Raw genomic sequence first — 6217 nt, 5'->3', positions numbered from 1 at the left:
CAAAAGGGCATCCCCCCCGGGTAGCCACCCAAAAGGGCATCCCCCCGGGTAACATCCATGCAAGCCAATGGGAGCCACCCAAAAGGGCATCCCCCCGGGTAACATCCATGCAAGCCAATGGGAGCCACCCAAAAGGGCATCCCCCCGGGTAACATCCATGCAAGCCAATGGGAGCCACCCAAAAGGGCATCCCCCCGGGTAACATCCATGCAAGCCAATGGGAGCCACCCAAAAGGGCATCCCCCCGGGTAACATCCATGCAAGCCAATGGGAGCCACCCAAAAGGGCATCCCCCCGGGTAACATCCATGCAAGCCAATGGGAGCCACCCAAAAGGGCATCCCCCCGGGTAACATCCATGCAAGCCAATGGGAGCCACCCAAAAGGGCATCCCCCCGGGTAACATCCATGCAAGCCAATGGGAGCCACCCAAAAGGGCATCCCCCCGGGTAACATCCATGCAAGCCAATGGGAGCCACCCAAAAGGGCATCCCCCCGGGTAACATCCATGCAAGCCAATGGGAGCCACCCAAAAGGGCATCCCCCCGGGTAACATCCATGCAAGCCAATGGGAGCCACCCAAAAGGGCATCCCCCCGGGTAACATCCATGCAAGCCAATGGGAGCCACCCAAAAGGGCATCCCCCCGGGTAACATCCATGCAAGCCAATGGGAGCCACCCAAAAGGGCATCCCCCCGGGTAACATCCATGCAAGCCAATGGGAGCCACCCAAAAGGGCATCCCCCCGGGTAACATCCATGCAAGCCAATGGGAGCCACCCAAAAGGGCATCCCCCCGGGTAACATCCATGCAAGCCAATGGGAGCCACCCAAAAGGGCATCCCCCCGGGTAACATCCATGCAAGCCAATGGGAGCCACCCAAAAGGGCATCCCCCCGGGTAACATCCATGCAAGCCAATGGGAGCCACCCAAAAGGGCATCCCCCCGGGTAACATCCATGCAAGCCAATGGGAGCCACCCAAAAGGGCATCCCCCCGGGTAACATCCATGCAAGCCAATGGGAGCCACCCAAAAGGGCATCCCCCCGGGTAACATCCATGCAAGCCAATGGGAGCCACCCAAAAGGGCATCCCCCCGGGTAACATCCATGCAAGCCAATGGGAGCCACCCAAAAGGGCATCCCCCCGGGTAACATCCATGCAAGCCAATGGGAGCCACCCAAAAGGGCATCCCCCCGGGTAACATCCATGCAAGCCAATGGGAGCCACCCAAAAGGGCATCCCCCCGGGTAACATCCATGCAAGCCAATGGGAGCCACCCAAAAGGGCATCCCCCCGGGTAACATCCATGCAAGCCAATGGGAGCCACCCAAAAGGGCATCCCCCCGGGTAACATCCATGCAAGCCAATGGGAGCCACCCAAAAGGGCATCCCCCCGGGTAACATCCATGCAAGCCAATGGGAGCCACCCAAAAGGGCATCCCCCCGGGTAACATCCATGCAAGCCAATGGGAGCCACCCAAAAGGGCATCCCCCCGGGTAACATCCATGCAAGCCAATGGGAGCCACCCAAAAGGGCATCCCCCCGGGTAACATCCATGCAAGCCAATGGGAGCCACCCAAAAGGGCATCCCCCCGGGTAACATCCATGCAAGCCAATGGGAGCCACCCAAAAGGGCATCCCCCCGGGTAACATCCATGCAAGCCAATGGGAGCCACCCAAAAGGGCATCCCCCCGGGTAACATCCATGCAAGCCAATGGGAGCCACCCAAAAGGGCATCCCCCCGGGTAACATCCATGCAAGCCAATGGGAGCCACCCAAAAGGGCATCCCCCCGGGTAACATCCATGCAAGCCAATGGGAGCCACCCAAAAGGGCATCCCCCCGGGTAACATCCATGCAAGCCAATGGGAGCCACCCAAAAGGGCATCCCCCCGGGTAACATCCATGCAAGCCAATGGGAGCCACCCAAAAGGGCATCCCCCCGGGTAACATCCATGCAAGCCAATGGGAGCCACCCAAAAGGGCATCCCCCCGGGTAACATCCATGCAAGCCAATGGGAGCCACCCAAAAGGGCATCCCCCCGGGTAACATCCATGCAAGCCAATGGGAGCCACCCAAAAGGGCATCCCCCCGGGTAACATCCATGCAAGCCAATGGGAGCCACCCAAAAGGGCATCCCCCCGGGTAACATCCATGCAAGCCAATGGGAGCCACCCAAAAGGGCATCCCCCCGGGTAACATCCATGCAAGCCAATGGGAGCCACCCAAAAGGGCATCCCCCCGGGTAACATCCATGCAAGCCAATGGGAGCCACCCAAAAGGGCATCCCCCCGGGTAACATCCATGCAAGCCAATGGGAGCCACCCAAAAGGGCATCCCCCCGGGTAACATCCATGCAAGCCAATGGGAGCCACCCAAAAGGGCATCCCCCCGGGTAACATCCATGCAAGCCAATGGGAGCCACCCAAAAGGGCATCCCCCGGGTAACATCCATGCAAGCCAATGGGAGCCACCCAAAAGGGCATCCCCCCGGGTAACATCCATGCAAGCCAATGGGAGCCACCCAAAAGGGCATCCCCCCGGGTAACATCCATGCAAGCCAATGGGAGCCACCCAAAAGGGCATCCCCCCGGGTAACATCCATGCAAGCCAATGGGAGCCACCCAAAAGGGCATCCCCCCGGGTAACATCCATGCAAGCCAATGGGAGCCACCCAAAAGGGCATCCCCCCGGGTAACATCCATGCAAGCCAATGGGAGCCACCCAAAAGGGCATCCCCCCGGGTAACATCCATGCAAGCCAATGGGAGCCACCCAAAAGGGCATCCCCCCGGGTAACATCCATGCAAGCCAATGGGAGCCACCCAAAAGGGCATCCCCCCGGGGTAACATCCATGCAAGCCAATGGGAGCCACCCAAAAGGGCATCCCCCCGGGTAACATCCATGCAAGCCAATGGGAGCCACCCAAAAGGGCATCCCCCCGGGTAACATCCATGCAAGCCAATGGGAGCCACCCAAAAGGGCATCCCCCCGGGTAACATCCATGCAAGCCAATGGGAGCCACCCAAAAGGGCATCCCCCCGGGTAACATCCATGCAAGCCAATGGGAGCCACCCAAAAGGGCATCCCCCCGGGTAACATCCATGCAAGCCAATGGGAGCCACCCAAAAGGGCATCCCCCCGGGTAACATCCATGCAAGCCAATGGGAGCCACCCAAAAGGGCATCCCCCCGGGTAACATCCATGCAAGCCAATGGGAGCCACCCAAAAGGGCATCCCCCCGGGTAACATCCATGCAAGCCAATGGGAGCCACCCAAAAGGGCATCCCCCCGGGTAACATCCATGCAAGCCAATGGGAGCCACCCAAAAGGGCATCCCCCCGGGTAACATCCATGCAAGCCAATGGGAGCCACCCAAAAGGGCATCCCCCCGGGTAACATCCATGCAAGCCAATGGGAGCCACCCAAAAGGGCATCCCCCCGGGTAACATCCATGCAAGCCAATGGGAGCCACCCAAAAGGGCATCCCCCCGGGTAACATCCATGCAAGCCAATGGGAGCCACCCAAAAGGGCATCCCCCCGGGTAACATCCATGCAAGCCAATGGGAGCCACCCAAAAGGGCATCCCCCCGGGTAACATCCATGCAAGCCAATGGGAGCCACCCAAAAGGGCATCCCCCCGGGTAACATCCATGCAAGCCAATGGGAGCCACCCAAAAGGGCATCCCCCCGGGTAACATCCATGCAAGCCAATGGGAGCCACCCAAAAGGGCATCCCCCCGGGTAACATCCATGCAAGCCAATGGGAGCCACCCAAAAGGGCATCCCCCCGGGTAACATCCATGCAAGCCAATGGGAGCCACCCAAAAGGGCATCCCCCCGGGTAACATCCATGCAAGCCAATGGGAGCCACCCAAAAGGGCATCCCCCCGGGTAACATCCATGCAAGCCAATGGGAGCCACCCAAAAGGGCATCCCCCCGGGTAACATCCATGCAAGCCAATGGGAGCCACCCAAAAGGGCATCCCCCCGGGTAACATCCATGCAAGCCAATGGGAGCCACCCAAAAGGGCATCCCCCCGGGTAACATCCATGCAAGCCAATGGGAGCCACCCAAAAGGGCATCCCCCCGGGTAACATCCATGCAAGCCAATGGGAGCCACCCAAAAGGGCATCCCCCCGGGTAACATCCATGCAAGCCAATGGGAGCCACCCAAAAGGGCATCCCCCCGGGTAACATCCATGCAAGCCAATGGGAGCCACCCAAAAGGGCATCCCCCCGGGTAACATCCATGCAAGCCAATGGGAGCCACCCAAAAGGGCATCCCCCCGGGTAACATCCATGCAAGCCAATGGGAGCCACCCAAAAGGGCATCCCCCCGGGTAACATCCATGCAAGCCAATGGGAGCCACCCAAAAGGGCATCCCCCCGGGTAACATCCATGCAAGCCAATGGGAGCCACCCAAAAGGGCATCCCCCCGGGTAACATCCATGCAAGCCAATGGGAGCCACCCAAAAGGGCATCCCCCCGGGTAACATCCATGCAAGCCAATGGGAGCCACCCAAAAGGGCATCCCCCCGGGTAACATCCATGCAAGCCAATGGGAGCCACCCAAAAGGGCATCCCCCCGGGTAACATCCATGCAAGCCAATGGGAGCCACCCAAAAGGGCATCCCCCCGGGTAACATCCATGCAAGCCAATGGGAGCCACCCAAAAGGGCATCCCCCCGGGTAACATCCATGCAAGCCAATGGGAGCCACCCAAAAGGGCATCCCCCCGGGTAACATCCATGCAAGCCAATGGGAGCCACCCAAAAGGGCATCCCCCCGGGTAACATCCATGCAAGCCAATGGGAGCCACCCAAAAGGGCATCCCCCCGGGTAACATCCATGCAAGCCAATGGGAGCCACCCAAAAGGGCATCCCCCCGGGTAACATCCATGCAAGCCAATGGGAGCCACCCAAAAGGGCATCCCCCCGGGTAACATCCATGCAAGCCAATGGGAGCCACCCAAAAGGGCATCCCCCCGGGTAACATCCATGCAAGCCAATGGGAGCCACCCAAAAGGGCATCCCCCCGGGTAACATCCATGCAAGCCAATGGGAGCCACCCAAAAGGGCATCCCCCCGGGTAACATCCATGCAAGCCAATGGGAGCCACCCAAAAGGGCATCCCCCCGGGTAACATCCATGCAAGCCAATGGGAGCCACCCAAAAGGGCATCCCCCCGGGTAACATCCATGCAAGCCAATGGGAGCCACCCAAAAGGGCATCCCCCCGGGTAACATCCATGCAAGCCAATGGGAGCCACCCAAAAGGGCATCCCCCCGGGTAACATCCATGCAAGCCAATGGGAGCCACCCAAAAGGGCATCCCCCCGGGTAACATCCATGCAAGCCAATGGGAGCCACCCAAAAGGGCATCCCCCCGGGTAACATCCATGCAAGCCAATGGGAGCCACCCAAAAGGGCATCCCCCCGGGTAACATCCATGCAAGCCAATGGGAGCCACCCAAAAGGGCATCCCCCCGGGTAACATCCATGCAAGCCAATGGGAGCCACCCAAAAGGGCATCCCCCCTCCTACTTCCCCTGAGAATCCAGGGGACCCCCTGAGAATCCAGGGGACCCCCTGAGAATCCAGGGGACCCCCTGAGAATCCAGGGGACCCCCTGAGAATCCAGGGGACCCCCTGAGAATCCAGGGGACCCCCTGAGAATCCAGGGGACCCCCTGAGAATCCAGGGGACCCCCTGAGAATCCAGGGGACCCCCTGAGAATCCAGGGGACCCCCTGAGAATCCAGGGGACCCCCTGAGAATCCAGGGGACCCCCTGAGAATCCAGGGGACCCCCTGAGAATCCAGGGGACCCCCTGAGAATCCAGGGGACCCCCTGAGAATCCAGGGGACCCCCTGAGAATCCAGGGGACCCCCTGAGAATCCAGGGGACCCCCTGAGAATCCAGGGGACCCCCTGAGAATCCAGGGGACCCCCTGAGAATCCAGGGGACCCCCTGAGAATCCAGGGGACCCCCTGAGAATCCAGGGGACCCCCTGAGAATCCAGGGGACCCCCTGAGAATCCAGGGGACCCCCTGAGAATCCAGGGGACCCCCTGAGAATCCAGGGGACCCCCTGAGAATCCAGGGGACCCCCTGAGAATCCAGGGGACCCCCTGAGAATCCAGGGGACCCCCTGAGAATCCAGGGGACCCCCTGAGAATCCAGGGGACCCCCTGAGAATCCAGGGGACCCC

This window comes from Hemicordylus capensis, chromosome 11 (assembly GCF_027244095.1).
Source record: "Hemicordylus capensis ecotype Gifberg chromosome 11, rHemCap1.1.pri, whole genome shotgun sequence".
NCBI classification, from domain to species: domain Eukaryota; kingdom Metazoa; phylum Chordata; class Lepidosauria; order Squamata; family Cordylidae; genus Hemicordylus; species Hemicordylus capensis.
The sequence above is the reverse complement of the archived record's forward strand: the minus strand, read 5'-3'. Positions refer to the sequence as shown.